The following is an 18,199-nucleotide window of genomic DNA, read 5'->3' as shown; positions in this document are numbered from 1 at the left end:
GCATTAAATAGGCCACCTAAGCTCTAGTTTCTTAGATACAGTGTTCCACTATACTTTTAGCTACATAGTTATGCTAATATGTTAATTTATCATCCTGGTTTCAAATACTACAAGAATTCAGACGCATGAATGATAGGATAAGAGAACAGAGGTAAGACATATTTGCAAATGATGAAGTATTAAGTGACGTCCACGGGAAGCCGTCTATGGACCCATAGTGACTAGTTGGTTACATCTTGAGTGGCCTTTTCTAAGGTCAGTATTTCGAACATACCACCCATTAGAAGGAATCAAATCTTTTTTGTCCCTGGAAACCAAGTTCTTTGTACTATATGGTCACCATGAATTAGAATTGGTTAGACGGCTGTGGGTTTGTCTCTTTAGTATGAGAAGCTGTGCAGCATATACAGACACGACAAGTTGGTGGGAATCCAAAACAGCTGGGGAAGAGTGGAAAATAAAAAGCAAGCTGAAAAGTTCCACATACAGAAGGCGTGAGGGCAATTTAGAGTACTGGAAATGTAAGGCTTCATAGCAATTTTCATAAATATCTCGAAGATCTAAATTTTTCTTCTTCAAATTATGCAGTAAACATCTCAGAACACATTTTCATGGTATCAAACTAAAATTGTGAACATCTGAATTGTAGAAGGATATGTTTGACAGTGGAAGCCCAGAATTCGTTCACAGGTTCTCCACCTGGATTAAGTCTGGTGAATCCTCTCTGACCATAGTCAAGGTCAAGTGAACAGCTTTGCTATCTCTCATACAGAGAGCATTGAAAAGTTGATTAGGGAAGATGTAGTTAGGTTAAAATGTAATACCCCATCATTTGAGCTCTTTTTGACCCATTTTAAAGTTGTTTCAGTTTTTAACATTTTTCCCTTTCTTCTTTCAAAGCTGTCCCAGGCCACTCAATATTTTGCACGTAGAATCCTTTACTACTGAAACTTGGGGATTGATTTTTTTTGTCCCCTTCAGTTCTTCCTCCATTTTTTCAGCTTCAGCAATGCTGACTGTGCTCTTTGCTTTTAGTTTCCTAAATCCAGGTCTTTGCCATCTCATTATAAATGTGCTTTAGTAACTTTTGCTCTTAATCAGTCACAAACTAAGAAAGGTTTTAGAATTTGCTACTTTTGGGGCCAAGTGTGTCGGGTGCTATACCAAGAGCTTTCATTTAAATGACCTAATGCTCCGAGAACAGTATTGGAAACACCTACAGTTAAATCTAAAGGGACATTAGGCATCGATGCTGATTACCTGCCAAAAGAGCTGTTCTGACAACATTGGCAAGTTATTCTGTGGAAAACTGGCAGTGAAAACTGAAAACATAGGGATTCTTACTGCTACGGTTCACCTGAGGTATTAGATATAGTGATATCATATAGGTATCATTTATCTTGAAAAATAAAAGTAAAAACAAAATTATAGTCATTTAATTTTATTCAAAAAAGTATGCCTTAGACATTCATTTAATTCTAAATGTATTCTGAATTTATATATTGTTTTTATTTCCTCAGTTACAGGTTTTCTGAATTAAAACAGATTAGGGGCAGACATTATTAAACAGAAAGGTGAAGATTCTCTCAGTAGATGCATAAGAACAGAAGTGACTGCTGAAACTCGGACAACGAGGAAGGAAAATTAAAAATCAGAGAGAAGACTTTATAAAGCTCTGAAATCCAAATCAATTTGGGTAAGAGTAAACTGATTTTTGTAGGTCTTAGGAGATGCCAGTATTACAGTAGTAAAATAAATAACCTTGATAATGATGATTCTAAGGCATGAAGATCATATGAGACATTCATAATCACAGGGAGAATGAACCTAAACAAAGAAACACACACACACAACAATTGTCACTGTCATCCTGGGTATGAATGACTTTCTATGAGGTCAGAAGCTAGTAATCACATCAAAGTCATATATTTATAGCTAACCTTGGACAGCAACGTGAAATATGGAGGTTAGGAGAAACAGAAAACTGACTTGCTGCATACAGATTATTAAAGAGGACAGAAAAGAGCCAGAGGGATCACAGGACAAGGAACAAGGCTTGAGAGAGGGAAATGGCTGAGGACCTACAAACAGTGAAGCCAATAGTGCATGATTTGAAAAGTTTTAAAATACTTTCCAACAGCTTTATTGAAGTATAGTTGACACGCAGTAAACTGCATTTAAAAAACTCACAATGTAATACATTTCAACATAAGTTATGGATGAAAGTATGGTGTGTCCTCTAAAAAAGATATATTGAAAGTCCAACTTCCGTGAAGTACCTGCGAATATGAAACTATTTGGGAACAGGGAGTCTTCCCTTTGTTATGTTAATGAACCGCGCTCACACCAAAGTCCTTCTGACTGGTGTTTTAGACAGGGAGGTTCATCTACACGCAAAGGGGTCTAAGAGACTCCATCCAGTGAGGGTGTTACTTATAAGCCAGGCAATGCCCAGGGATAGAGAAACCGACTCAGAGCAGGAAGGTCCTTGTCCTGGAGCCAACAGAGTAAACAGAGGCCCGAATATGGACTGGACTCTGAGTTTGCGAAAAAATACATTCAGTTCTTCAAAATGCTGCTCTTATGGCACTTTGTTACAGCCCCGAGATGACATAGCCACCACGGAGAAGTCTTCCCCAGTCAAGAGGGACAGACACTAATCCCTTCTCTGGAATCTTTCTTTCCCTTCCAGCTTTCTTTGTCTTCCGTCCCCAGACAAATGCTGATCCGTCTCTAACACCATCAAGTAGTTTGCAGTTTTCTAGAATTTAATGAAAGAATGCAGTATGGACCCTTGTCAGGGTGTGTATTAGAATTAGAATAATACCAGCCTTATAGAATATGATGGAAATTATTTTACCCTCTTCAGTTTTCTGGAAGTATCCATTATAAACTCCTCAAATTCCTTAAATTCTTCAAGGAAAGCCACCTGGAAGTGAATCTGTATGTGCCTGTGTACAAAGTCTTTAATCAAAAATTGAGCTATTTAATAAATATAACCCTAAATCTACTGCCACGGAGTCTGTTTCAACACACAGGGCCTCGATCTGGGGCTCTGGAAACAATAAACTCGGACCAGGCAGCCAGTCTTGTTTTCGCCCACGGGGCAGCTCATGGGTTTGAACCACAGACATTTCAGTTAGCAGCCCAAGACCAAACCCCCGAATACAGAACTATTCAACTAATTTATTTGTTGGGCGTGAGCTGTGGTAGTTTGTGAGTTTGACAAATCTGTCCATTTTATTCAACTTGTTGATACCGGCTTAACCCACTTTTGTGGATTCAATTTTGCCTCCCTGAGCAGAGCCGCTACTGCCATGCGGAATCTGCACAGGAGCAGAGAGCCTTGCTTTTCTCCCTCAGAGTAGCTGATGAGTTTGAACTGCCACCTTAGCTTAAACACCATGCTAACGCTACTGCGCACGAGGGCTTATTTATTGGTTTAAAGTTGTTCCTATTTCTCTTATTATTCTTTACTATCTTCAAAAGTGATAGCAATCTCAACTGTTCTATTCCTGAAATTGGTTAATCGTGACTTTGCTGATAATTTTCTGAGTAGTTTGGTGGGCATATATTAACTTACTGATCTTCTATGGCCCCTGAGCTCCATTCAGCAACAAAATTGAGTGGTTGAAAGAATTATTTGCTACTGTCTTGTTTTCTTGCATTTTAAAACATTGCCTACTTTTTGGTCCCAAGTTAATTATTTCTTCCTGAACCTGCAGCTATGGGGGGATGAGGTATAGGCTAGGGACAGGGTAAAAATGAAAAAGGTGGCAAGAAATATTTGATGTGTCAACTCAAATATTTCAGTTTCTTGATACTGTAGAGTTTGTGAAGGGCTTGTAGTAGGGCGAGGCTGTTATGTAGACTGGATTCAATTTCTGGAATGTAAGAGCAAGAAAGACAGCATGGAGTCATTGAAAGTTTCTGACTTGAACCGAAAAGAGAAATAACATTACCAGAGTTGTAGTCCAAGAAGATGCAGTTGCAGCAGTACGGATAGGAAAAAGCCATAAGTGACCATGGCAGTAGTGGAGATTAGAACAAAAGAGAACTGTGACCTTGGCCAAGGGCAATGGAATATGGTTTTGTGTTTCCTGCCTAAAACACAAAATGAATAAGGTGGGAGGGAAAGTACAGGTAGCATATATTATCAGTTGGATGCAGTCTGCCAACAATCCTGGTTTAAAAGATATGTCTATCATATGCTAGCAGAATGGAAAACATTACCACGTAATGGATGAATACATATGCTTCATCTCACTGGAATCTAGAGAGATCCTTTTCCAACATTGCTCAGGAAGCCACTGAAGCACATTAGCAATCTCAGTACAGGTGATGAAGCAGCATTTTCTCACACTAATTATTCTTCATCCATATTCATAAGCATCCATCCAAGTTTCTGAGCTGTGTCTACCGCACATGTGAAATTTAAATGAGGTTCCAAGAGTCTCAAGATATTTTATTCTTGTCTTTGTGGATATTGTATTTTTAAAAAGAGTAAGTTCTTTCGTGCTCTTTGTGCAACATATGTAAAAATATACAAATTACATATACTTTTCACTATAATACACCAAAAGAGACTCCGTAGTTGTATGTAGGTTGCTATCTGATTTTGATAGTTGCTAATTATTTATTGAAAAGGAGAGATAATTTATGACTTCATTACAGAGGCAAGGCAGGAGGGAAAAGTTGAGATGATAAAGTCAGGAAGGCATTTTGCCAAGCCTTTGGTATAATTGGCTTTTAACAAACGTTCATCTTTCTTCCTATTTTTGTTAAATATTCACAGTATCTATTGTCAAAACATTGTCGTTGACTAATTGATTAATTCATTGATTTAACTAACAAAATCTTCAGCTGTCTCAAGCACTGCATAAACCCTGAGTTCCAAGATGGAAAGATTGAATTTTCTTGGTGGGACTACAGAATTATGGAGAGAAAGACAAACGTTTACAAAAATCACTTATTAAGAAACAAATATTTTCCATGACAGGGACCAAAGCACCTGTGTGGCTACCAAAGAAGAGTCTATAAGTGGGGGGAGGTAGAGACATGAGACATGAAGGTGAGTTATAGTTTGCCAGACTGATAAATTTACAACCCAGAGATTTATGATCTAAATAAGCACGTTTAAAACTTATTACCTATACTACTCTCTCTAATATACTCTTATTATATTATGAATGTTCTTCAAAGAACTCACTGTGTAAAAATATTTTTTTCCTGAATCTATTAAAGTTGGCCCTAAGGAGGGATGCAGAGTTATTTTGTTTTTATATAAGAAAACGGTGAGTGAAAACTCATCAGCTTGGTCTATGAACTATTTCATTGCTTTCTATTTATTAAATAACTTATTTTAGAAGGCAAGTCTCAAACATTTCCACAGGGATTCCTGCACCAAGAAAATATGTAATTTAAATGATTTCCAATCTTAAACGTTTTCAATAAAGAAAGTGTTCAAAATGTGCAGGCCTACAGGGCCAGCTGGTGATTAGCTGCATTGTGTTTATGTCGAGTGTGTCCAGAGAAACAGATTCTGGTTTGTTGGACTATTGTCAATGACCTGAAAGGATGTTCTTACCATAGTGGGATCTATTAAAAAAGGTGGGATCTAGTCCCAAGCACATGTAAAATAATACAATATTTCTAGAATAAGGTATAGATGATGTTAATTGATATATGAAGTTAAAAAACAGGTATTCAATATACCAGATATGTGTGAAAAAATATGTAATAAGTATGGACGTATATCCACTACTATTTTATATTTAATCATTTGTAATTGGTGAGATTAGACACATTTTTGCTTCTCGCTGTTGATTTTCTGAGGGCTTCTTATTCTATAACGGGCATTGCCTGGATAATAAATTTATAAACACATAATTTCAAAACAAATATATCCATATGGACTCATCTAAATGCGTGTTAAAATAATTTATATTTCTACAATATGACTGAATAATCAAAGTGAAATATTGAATCAAAAACCAGGAAAGAGACCATTCAAAGAGACAGCTTTGGTCAATAATATAAAGAAAGTTGCTGATCCCAGGACTTGCATCCTGCACCCTCAGGGACTGAGTTTCGGTGGAAGATAGAAGGCAACTTGAGCTCACCAAGGCACGAAAGGCTAACATGAGCAATCCCACAATTTGTGCATGAAAACCCACATTTGGTGATTGAGAATTTTCAGCTTGGTGGAGACAGTTCAAATATCAAGAAAGGATCAAACATACATAGATACGTATGCATATAGATGATTTAATATTGATATGAATATCAAAATAGATCTATATGAGATGATAATATCCCTCATAATTTGAATGACTCACAAACTCGGTTGCTAATAAGAAGTTAGTGGAGTTCACTCAGAGGTACCTTGGGAGAAAGCGCTAGCAATCTAATTCCCCAAACACCTGTCACGGAAAACCCCGTGGAGCAGCGATCGGCTCTGACAGTCTAAGTCTCAAGGAGTCAGATCCACCATTAGTCAGAACAGACCTGATAACAACTGGTACTTGTATGTGAAAACATATTTTTATCAACTGATATCCCTCGTTAATTCTAGCACCTGTGGATGACATGCATGCGGCAGTGAGGCGGAGACCCACACGCGTTGGGCACTGGGGGCAGGGAGCGGATACTACAAGGAGTCGAGATGTTGTGTAAAGGCTGTCATGGTGGAGGACAGCTGCACAGGGCATGGGTGTCTCTCTGCTAGATGTCCAGCACCCAACCTAGCAGCGCAATCGCACCACTTCATTCTGGCATTGATAGGTACAGACCCTAAATAGTAGGTTTAAGGATACTGAGAGTATTGCTGCTTTAAAGAACTTATTTTAAATTTATATTGAGTTTCAGCATCTTCCCAAGGATGTCTATGCTTACCTGATGACACACCCTTTATTTTCTTTTTAATTTATGTATTGATTAAAAATATCTGTATAATATTAGGTTATGAAATTGAGATTTCTATTTATCCGTTCCATGGTTGTTTATTTTTTTCATTTTTGATTCAAATGAGTTTATCACTTACAAAGGAAATTCCTAAATTCAAGGTGACTTAATAAATACTATTTTCATAGTTTCAATATTTTTCTATATAGCTTAAATATTCATTGGCTTTTTCACATTAGCCATTGTGAGTCACGCAATTCTAAGTTATGTTTCTGAATTTTTGATGAAAAAGAAAAAACGCTCACTAAGTTTAGTGGCAGATTCAATGATCATATTGATTCTGGTTTTAAGTCATTTCTCTATGAATACTCTACTGATACTAGATTGAAATGCTGATGATGATAGAGAGCAATAAAAAATCAAAATTCATATTTTCATGACTGCTAAGTAATAGTTGATAAAAGAAGATACAAATCATTTGTATGTTGAAGTTTGCAATATGGCTGATACCATATTTTGGTAAATCTTTTGAATGTGATCTGCACTCTTAATATTTATATAGTTTCTTATATAGAGAATAAAAATTAAAAAGTCACCTTTAACTATTCTCTTGTGCATATTGGTTCATTCAATTACAAAATAAAAAATAATTAATAACACAGACTAAGGAGAATATATGACCACCCTTCTAAATAAATACTTATTAGGAATGCCTGGATGTTTAATCATACTGTTGCATGAGTCAGTTTTTAATGATATGATTTATTGACAATAGCAAAGAACTATTTTTTCTAATTTTTTCTCATAAGGGAAAAATACATTATTAGGATATAAAAGTTGGGAAAGCACTGTGTATATTCAAATTATAAATAATAAATCATGAATTATTATTGCATGTCTGAGGCCAGGAAAAGATTTCTAGTTGTATCTGATTACCCTTTGCTTCATATTTCTGTTCTCAAATAAAAGACAATAAGTTTCTGGTTAAAAAATTTAAAGAAAAAAATTTAAAATATGTGCATTTTTAATGCCTGTACCAATATATAGTTAATTATATACATTTGTCAGTATAGCATGGTTTAAGAAATGGTAATACATTATTTTATGCAATTGGGATTGAAATTAAATATCACTAACATGTTAGCATATATACTTACCAGAATGGACCACACAATGCTTTCCTGAGCAAGGCAGTGTTTTTACTCAATTCACAGACCTAAGGTTGGATACAGAGCCTCTATTCTACACATTTTGATCAATTTGAATAGAATGTCAATCAAATTTTTAAAATCCTACATGGTAGGAAAGGCTACATGAAAATATATTTTAAGATAATCTCAAACTAGAGAGAAAAAGGATGTATTTTTCACCTCATTCTACAACTTTCTACTCAACTTCCCTACCTGTCAGGGCAATCAAAATATTTTGTTAGTTCTGAAAATCTGGAGGCTGCTAGCCATTCAGATTTTTGGCATGTGTTTGCAGCTGGGAGGTCACCCAAGTGTAGTGACCAACTACTGTGTGGAAGGTGTCCTGTATGTGAAAATCACAAAATCTTGTGTTTGAAATAGTTCATCTTTACAGAGATCTTTTGTGGTGATCATTTTCTTTCCACTGGGGCTCTATTGCCACTTCAAACTTTAATTCTGGAGCATTCTTTTCTGAAAAGGGAAAATAGGGACAAAACAAAACAGCAGTGCCACCCAGCATGGAAGAAATGGGCAGCAAGCCAGGAGGGATGGAGGACTCTGGGAGGTCCCGCACTTCCAGTTAGAGAAGTGAGCTACTTCTCATTCATCACTGACGTTGTTAAGTAGAGAATGTCTGAGATTTATGAATTAAGAAATAACAGGAACACAGTATCATTGAGATGTGATAGAATAGTTGAAAGATTTAAAAGTGGTTTCCCTTGGGTGAAAAATGTTAGGCAAAGGAATGGTTGCTTAACATTATTAGCTTTTCTTCTTAGTTTAAAAACAAATAAAAGCTTACACACCATGACTTTTAAAAGAAAGGCATCTAGGGTCTCTTTGTATAAAATCAAGAATTGTTAGTTATTTTCTAGGTCCCTTTTATGGGTACTTTTCTTTATTTCTCAGGCCAGATCTTCCTAGAGAACTGTTTTGTTTTGAAAACTCTTCTCTCATTAATTTTAATGAAAGCATGTACCTAGAAAACACTTTCAGCATACAGAGGAGAACAGAAATTAATGATGCTGTTGTTGGCCAACCAGTTGATTTCAACTCACACTGACTCTAGGACAGAGCTAGAACTGTCCGCAGGGTGTCCGAGGCTAAAATACTTGTGGGAGTAGATTGTCAGGTCTATCTTCCCTTGGAACCATTGGAGGGTTTGAACCATTGACCTTTGGTTAGCAGTTGAGCTCTTAACCATTGCATCACCAGAGCTCCTAAAGTAATGATCGACACCTGCGTTCCCATCACTATATTTGATGAATAATAGCATTTTGTATCACACTTTCCCGGATGTCTAAATTATACATTTAGATTTGGTATGGTGCTATTTTATTTATAATTGGTACTATTTTTATGCTTGACAAAATATTTCTTTTATATTGTTCTATACTAGATGCTTTGTTTTGTTTTGTTTTTCTCCTTAAGTATTCAAAGAGGTGGGGGTTGGAGCTTCTCTTCGGTTTACTTTGGGGTATTTTGGAAATAGGTACTGGATATTTTAATAGACATTGATATGTTCTATAGATAAATTATATTGATTCGGTTTATTTAACAGTCATCAGATTTTACATTTACTTTTGAGTAAATTTTGCTCTTGGTTTATTGTCCACTTTATTATTAAATATATTGATATAGAATCCCTCATCTTTTCTGCTATATCTGCATTTATTTTAAATCTGTACTTTATAATTATGCCTCTCTTTTCATTCCTACTACTGCTTATACACATCATTTCTCTTTGTTTAATTGCTCTTATCTTCTATGTTTATTCTCAGATTTAGCTATTTTGTCAACCCTGTCTAATGCTTTTTCTAGGCCATTAATATTTGCTTTCAATTTTTTTCCCTTATGCTTTTCTAGTTGTTTTTTAACTAATCTTTTGATCAGATACCTCAGGAAATTGAGTTCTTTCTTTTCTAGTATTTTCATTTAAACCTATATATTTTCCCCATACTATTTTATTTGTATTTTTCAAATTTAAAAGTATAGAAGTATTAATTTCATTCATTCATTGGATATTTTGTAACTCTTAGTTAGACTTTCTCCTTCAATAAATGCATTCTTTTCAACGTGTTTCTCTTATTTTAAAATACTTTTTGGACTTACAGACAAAATGGCAGCTTCATTAGACACATCAACTGACACCAGCTAGCATCACATACCTCACCCAGCTAGCCCCACAGGGGTAAAGTAATTAAATGTTTGACCAAATATAGCAGGCAAATTTTTAAGTTGACAATTTTCAATGGTGCAAGAATGTTATAAATATCCAAATGGCCTTTGAGATAAAAAACTGTTCCCCACCCTTGCTCTACTGCAAATGAAAGAGATACAGACGACAACGTGGGGACTTGAGCAGGGCATGAAAGGATGATGACCTAGCTCAGACACTGATTAGAAGAAGCAGACTGAAAATAGGGAGTGAGAAGGGACACTATTGAAGCCAGCCAACTCAGCGTAGCATGTCCATCTGGAGACCAAGCAGTAGTCATCTTGGGTGAGGGGCACAGAAGGCAACCTCATGGCACTTCCACAAAGATATAGAATAACTATGTAGACCCTCCCGGGGTGGATTAGGGTGCCAATTGCTAGCTGCAGCCAACGGGAAGAGACTGGGCACCCTTGCCCAGTAACTGAAAGAGCATATTCCTCATTCGCCCATTCTGCTGGTGGTCAACTGTACAAAGGTTCCATTCCTGCAGCCCCAGTTGACAGTCTCCAGGGACCAAGGTAGGAGCATCCTTCATTTGACCCCCATCCCAACCAATATCACCTTCTTTCTGCCCCACCCCATTCTCAAACCCTCTTAACAATCAACGACCATGCTAATTGGTCACAAACCCTTCAGTGGCACTGTCCTATTGCCCAGCTTCTTCCATCTGCTAACCTAGCTGAGCTCCTCCCCCTTCCCGCTGCCTGGCAAGAGGGGGCTGCAGTGTGATTATGAACACATCTGTCCTGCCCCCCATACCGTGTTCCTCCATGATGAGACTTGAAGTGTATGCCTCTATGAATCACCTACAGCTGCCACCCCACCCGCTAACTGCCACATCTATCTACTGCAGCGGTTCTCAACCTGTGGGTCGTGACCCCGTTGGGGCTTGAATGACCCTTTCACCAAGGTCACCTGATTCATAACAGTAGCAAAATGACAGTTATGAAGTAGCAATGACAATCATTTTATGGTTGGGGGTGTCACCACAACATGAGGAACTGTATGAAAGGGTCGCGGCATGAGGAAGGTTGAGAACCACTGCTGTCTGCTCCTGTGCCTCCGGATCAAGGGTGGACAACAGAAAATAAGCAGTCAATTTTCCCTCAGCTCCCACAGAGACCAGTAGACAGAAACCTGGGCTCTCATAGCCAGCCACCACCACCCCTACCCAAAGACAAGTGGCCAGGGAAGCACTGCAGCCAGACTGACCACCAGTCTAGCACCTCCATCCCTCTTGCTGGGACACATAGACACGGAACATAATTCAAAAGCGAGATGCAGCTCCAAACATACACTTAATACATAAATATTGTAACAGTTTAATTCCTTGGGGCATTACCAATCTTTCTTGGAAGAAGAATATCCAGAATGTTCCTTAGAGACAAAGATGACAAGACTTTGCCCTACATACTTTGGACATATTGTCTGGAGAAACCAGTCCCTGGAGAAGGACATCATGCTTGGCAAAGTGGAGGGGCAGCAAAAGAGAGGAAGGTATATCAATGAGCTGTATTGTCATAGTAGCTACCACAGTGGCCTTAGTCATAAGAACCTTTGTGAGGGTGGCACAGGACTGGGCAGTGTTTGGTTCCATTGTGGTTAGGGTCATAATAGGTCAGAAGGAACCGTATGACACCTAACAGCAATAACCATGGCTGGGAACAACAGGCAGTATCTAATCCCCTAAGGAATCAGGGCTGGAGGGGGAGTGGCTATGCATTGGTCTGCCATCTGCATGGTCAGCAGTCCAAAACCACTCATAGTGCTTCGGAAGAAGAGCTGGGCTTTCTACTCCAGTAAATAGTTACAGTCTTGGAATCCCACTGGGGGATGCTAAGCATCAGACTTGATTCCATGGCAAAGAGACTGAGAAAGACGCAGGTGAGACAGCTCCAGCAAGGGACCAAAATCAAGACTGGGAAACCTCACCGAGAAAGAGAGGGACAGGCTTGATAAAGAATGCAAACTCTACAGGCTTCCAAGAAACCAATAAGGAGATAAGGGAAACACAGAGAAAACTCTAGAATAATTCAGGAACACGTTCACAATAGCAAAACTGTGGAAGCAACCTTATTGTTCATCAACAGATGAATGGAAAAAGACATCATGATGATGTACACAATGGAATACAACATTAAAGAATATGAATCCACAAAACACATTACGACATGGATAAACCTGAAAGATACTAGGCTGGAAGACATAACTTAATTACTGAAGGAAAACTATCATACAGAATCACAATTCTAAAATGTCAAGAAAAGGTTTATTCATAGGTTACTGGGGGAAAATTCCCTAACTAGACAGTCAACAGGTATGAAGTTGGGTGGAGGGAGAGACAATACACAATAAGGAGGAGGTCAGTACATGTCTAAGGCAGAAAAGATGGTAAGCACTATTACAAACACAATTCTGTAGTAATAGTAAAGAGCAACCACTAATTTATGATACCTACCTAGGTATACATGTCAGTTGAGCAGGTATGGGACGGCATCTGGACCTAGACTCATCAGCATATACTGGCAGGTTTGGCAGAGGATAACTACAAATATATTTATTATTTTTTAAAAATTTTCAACACTGTCCCTTACTATTTGCTTTTCTAATTCTCAATTTTGCTAACTCCTGATAGACTTAGGCTTTCATTCTCGTACTTTCAACTCTTCTTGTGTTTTATCATCTTTCCTGAATTCTGCATAACACGTTCGGCTATTTCAATGAAACAATTTCCTTTTCTGCTGTTTATAATCTGTTTTGTCGAGGTTTTTGATTTTAATTAGAATATTTTTATTTAAATTGCTATATATTTTTCACTTTTAACAATTCTATTTGATGCTTTACAGATATTTCAGAATGTCTTTAGTTCTAAGGGAATGCTCATTTCATCAGCTTTCCCATTCATTCTTTTAATACTTTAATACTTTGAAATTCATTTATTTTAAATCCTCTGTCGTATTCTTTAATAATCTTATTACCATCTCAAGATAATCCTACCTGCTCACCCACTCTCCTAGTTGATTATTTCTTCAAGTGGCTTATGAATAGAAGCGAGCTAATCTTTATCCACAGTGTGCTTCCAAATAGCCTGCTCCTTAGGTTGCGAGACAATGTCAACAGACTTACTCGGTGTATTCATCTTCTCCATGTCCTAAGGGTTTCAATAGCTAAGAACAGTCCCCACCCCACCCCACCCCACCCCCACCCACCACCACCACGGCCACTTTCTTTTAGTCTCTCTGTTCGAAGAGTCTTGCAGCACATAGAAATATAAACCCAAACTCACTGCCGTGGAGCTGATTCGGACTCATATCAACGCGAAGCTCCACGCATAGGCTTCTGATTTCATTTTCTTATGAGAAACAGAGGTCATAACTAGAGTTCTGCAAATAAATGAGAGTCTGCCCAGTGCTTCTGGGCTGGTATAGACGTGTTCAATGAGGGTGAAACTCCCCTGGGTCTCAATTTTTGCATATTTATGTTACTTTTGCTTCCTATCAGGGTATTTCATCTCACTGATCTTCCAGAGAAGAGTAAATTTTAAAAACCCAGTTTCTTCCTCATACTATTGACCCTGAATCAATTAAAAAGTACCTTTTAAGGTCTTATATAGATTTTTATTCCTTTCATATTAGGAAATAAACACTGGGAAGTTATTCACAAGAGCAGTCTGTGTATTTATTAGGATATACATGCCTAAGACTTTAAATTTATTTACTTTAGATATACTCTTTTATATAAGTTCATTTTCTCAAGAGTTTAATTTTCCCTTTATTTCAGTTTCTCTCATACATGCCTACACAGCACTACTCTTTACTGTCTTATCATCATTATCTCTGAGAAACAATGCATTATTTAACACTGCCCTACCTTTTTTATATCTTGTATTGTTTTTCCTAGAAATACTAAGAAAACCACGTCCAGATTTTGGGAATGAGAACTCCCAGGAAAGATGGGAAATTATACAAAGTGGGAGAAACTGAGTTTGGAAAATGAGGAAGATCACAGTGATTGTGGGGGTCTCTCACTGTCACATGCTTCTACTGACAGACCCTGTTCTGATAACTACACACCGGAACCAATGGGAACTAGGGCTTAGTACTGAGCAATATCCAGAAACATTGTCAGAGTGTGTCTCTGTGTGTGCTCGAGTCTGTGAGAGAGAGACGGAGCCGGGGACAGGGGGCTAGGCAGTCACGGAGACTGGCTGACACCATGGAAGTGACTTTATGGGCAAAGAACAGAGGGCAGAAGAAAAGAGAGGAAATCCCACTACCATGGGACAAGACAGAGTGATCCTTTTATTAGTGTTTTTGAACAAAGGATACCTAATGAGGTGGAGGCTGCCTCAGTTTTTCCACTACAAATGCTATAACCCACAGTATCCTATTTCATTCACTTGGAGAACAAGAGGAAAGAAAGGAGAGGGAGGAATAGACGAAGATGGAGGAACAAGGAAGAAATCATGGAAGTGGACCTACGGAATTGTATGATAATTGGTTTATATGTCAATAAAACTGTTTTTAAAATAATGCAAAAAAGACAAGAATATTTTAGGATTTGTAGTTATTATATATACATTAATAGCTTAGGAAATATTACATGTTATTCTTCTCATTCTGATATTTGGTGTTTGGTTATATCAGTTTCAAGTATATAATATCTAAGGCCCTTCCAATAAATAAGGATGGAGGAAGGCTTTATATCCCAACATTACCAAAGCTGACTTGTCTCTGATGGTCATACTAAGTATACCAGGAACATATAAATAAATCAAATCTATTTGCTCACCTACTTCTAATCTTGTATCTGATTGATCATGCAAGTGTCAAGTGAGTGTATAACCTGAAATTAAAAAAAAAATTAACTCTGTCATTTTTGGTTCTGTCTTAAGGTTCTGTAGGCTTGTTCTATCATTATAGGATCAAGACAGTTAAACTTAGATAAAAACTCCTAGATCCCTATATAAAATTTTCAGTGTTCTTTTTCTTACATGAGATATTGTTTTGGATACTGTCTATAAACAAAGTGCTTCATATTGTGTCTACTCCCATCCAATAGTAGTGGTGGAATAGTGTTTATTTTTTGATAATTCCAAAGTTCTTGGTATGTTTGATCTGGATGTTTTAGGAAAATATCTGTGCACAGAGAAACTCTACCAAAAAGAACTGCTTGACATCCAATCATGTCAAGAGGTAGAGTGGTCAAGAATAAATTGTACTGAAGGAAAAAGTCCAAGCTACACTAAAGGAATTGGAAAAAAAAAACAAACTAAAAAAACAACAACAAGGAAGCGTTAGAAGCATTCCACTCAGGATATTTTGGAGACAGCCCTTGACCCACTTACTGGAAGAGATTAATATTTGTTCCTACAGAATGTAAAAAATATAAAGCAATCATTGATATTCCATGCAAGTAAAATTTTTCAGTTGGCAGATTATAATGGCACTTCCAGACTAAGACAAACTAGGAAGGAAGATTTGTAAACCTCATTCTGAAAATTAGTCAGTGCAAGCCTTATGGACCACAAAGGAATAGTATCCAATACAGTCCTGGAAGACGATCCCATTAAGTTTGAAGTTATTCAAAATCCACAGTAAATCATAATAATAGATTCAAGGACACCAATGATTATCTAAGTGGAGTAGGGCTGTGTAACATTCTGTTCATTACATACTGGCTTGTCATAAGTCAGAGCTAATTTGACAGCACATGCTACAGCCTGCTCTGTCATATGCGAAACCCACAGTTACGCATGATTCATAACATTAGGACCTGATTTATCTGTCTTGGATATGTGCGATCTTGACAATTATTCTTAAAATAAGGTTTATTTCATGGAAATAGTAATGCAAGCGCACCTGATAATATGTCTGTCTCTCAGACAAAGCATCCAGATATTTTAAGGAGTTGACTCAATGTTTAAAATGTGAATCCAACCCCAAATTCTTCTCTTTATTTGCCTTATCTCATTGCACAATTTACTTATGTCATTGCACTATTTCCAATAGTGTCTGGGGTCTTAAAGTCTTTTCTTGAACAAGCAACCATCTCAGTGATATGTTAAGTCCACATGGAAGAATCACACCATCATCAGTCACCAAAGGATAGTAAATCATATAATCCAAAATCGAAAGCGGGATTAGTATCAGAGTCTAAATCGTGAGAATACAGTTTTCAGAAGGCTACAGACGACAGTGGGAGCCCAAGATGCATTTGTGGAACCACATAGGAAATAAGCCTTTGGTGACCTCCCTCCATCCACAATTGAGAGATGGGAGGAAAGTGGTTACTAAACTGAGTGTATTGGAGTGATGAGGATTGAAGATCAAAAGAAAAATCTGACTGAAGCAGTTAAAACAGTCAGTTGATCCCCACTCTGATGCATGCCAGACCTGATCTGGTCTTCAACATTTTGTATTTTTGTTGTTGTTCATATTGGGGTGTATCTCAGTGGTGATATGTCATTGGGGGTCACCCTCTTGCTGTTGTGCTATATGTTTTTCTGTGTTTCAGTATATGACACCCGGGATTGATGACCCTATAGGGACAACATGTAGAATAAGGGGAGGGTACAGGGGTGGAGAGGGAAGGGTAAAAGAGAGACGACATCAAGGAGTCCAGGAAGACAGGAAGGAAAAGAATGCTTGGAGGCTGATTGTGGGAGCAATTGTATAAATCTGCTTGACGTGATTGAGCTATGGAATGACGGATATGTATTAACTCCCAATTAATAATACATTAAAAAAATTGAAATCCAAGAAAATATCTGTGCACAAAATTTATATAGGAATATTTCAAAGTTGTGTAGATCTCCTTATAAGGATGCTGTGTTTTTTAAAATTATTAATCATTTTATTGTGTGTGGGGGGGGCTCTTAAAAATTTTATAACAATCCATCATTCAATTGTATTAAGCACACTTGTACATATGTTGCCATCAACATTTCCAAAACATTTTCTTTATACTTGAGTCCTTGGTATCAGCTCCTCTTTTTTCCCCTCCCCCACCCACTCTCCAACCCTCATGAATCCTTGATCGATTATACATTATTATTATTTAATATGATTGTTTATTTTTATTGTTACCTTCACCCACATTTCTGTTCTTTGTGCCCCTTGGGAGTGGTGGTGATTATATATCCAACCTTGTGATCGGTTTCCCCACCCCCTCCCTCATGGTATCAGCACTCACATTACGGTTCCTTGAGGCATTTATCTGTCCTGGATTCCATGTGTCCAGAGCTCTTATCTGCCTCAATTTGTAAAGTCCGGTCTAGTCAGATTTGTAAGGTAGAACTGGGTCATGATCGTGGTGGGGAAGAAGCATTCAGGAACTAGAGGAATGTTGTGTGCTTCACTGATGCTATACTGTATCCTGGTTGAATAATCTTTTCCTTGTGACCTTCCTGTGAGGGAATGTCCAATTGTCTACAGATGGTCTTTGGGTCTCCACTCTAACCTCCCTCATTCACATCAATATAATTGTTTGTTTTGGATTGTTTGATATCTGATACTTGATGTCGTTGACATCTCATTATCACACAGGCTTCTTCTATGTAGGCTTTGTTGCTTCCCGGCTAGATGGCTTCTTGTTTAAGCCTTTAAGACCCCAGATGCTGTATCTTTTGATAGCCGGGCACCATCAGCTTTCTTCACCACATTTGCTCATGCACACATTTGTCTTCAGTGATCAGGTCTGGAAGGTGAGTGTCACCAAATGCCAGGTTATTAGAACAAAGTAGTCTGTGTTTAGAGAGGCCCTGGGTAGAGGTCCAAAGTCTGTCTGCTATCTTAATACATAACATATAAATAGATGTACTTTGACCTATATCCCTATCATTATAAATTAATATATTTACATATACACACACCTATACCTGTACCTC

At 37.6% G+C, this 18,199-nt stretch overlaps 1 protein-coding gene across 6 annotated transcripts in view; it reads right to left on the bottom strand.

Annotated features, from left to right (window-relative positions):
- The window catches only part of LAMA2 (laminin subunit alpha 2), a 671,264-nt gene that overhangs the window by 104,748 nt on the left and 548,317 nt on the right, over positions 1–18,199 (bottom strand). The window lies entirely within an intron of this gene.

This window comes from Echinops telfairi, unplaced genomic scaffold, assembly GCF_000313985.2.
Source record: "Echinops telfairi isolate 266 unplaced genomic scaffold, ASM31398v2 ScPeMD7_3533;HRSCAF=4204_0, whole genome shotgun sequence".
NCBI lineage: Eukaryota > Metazoa > Chordata > Mammalia > Afrosoricida > Tenrecidae > Echinops > Echinops telfairi.
This window is presented reverse-complemented; position numbering and strand designations above follow the sequence as displayed.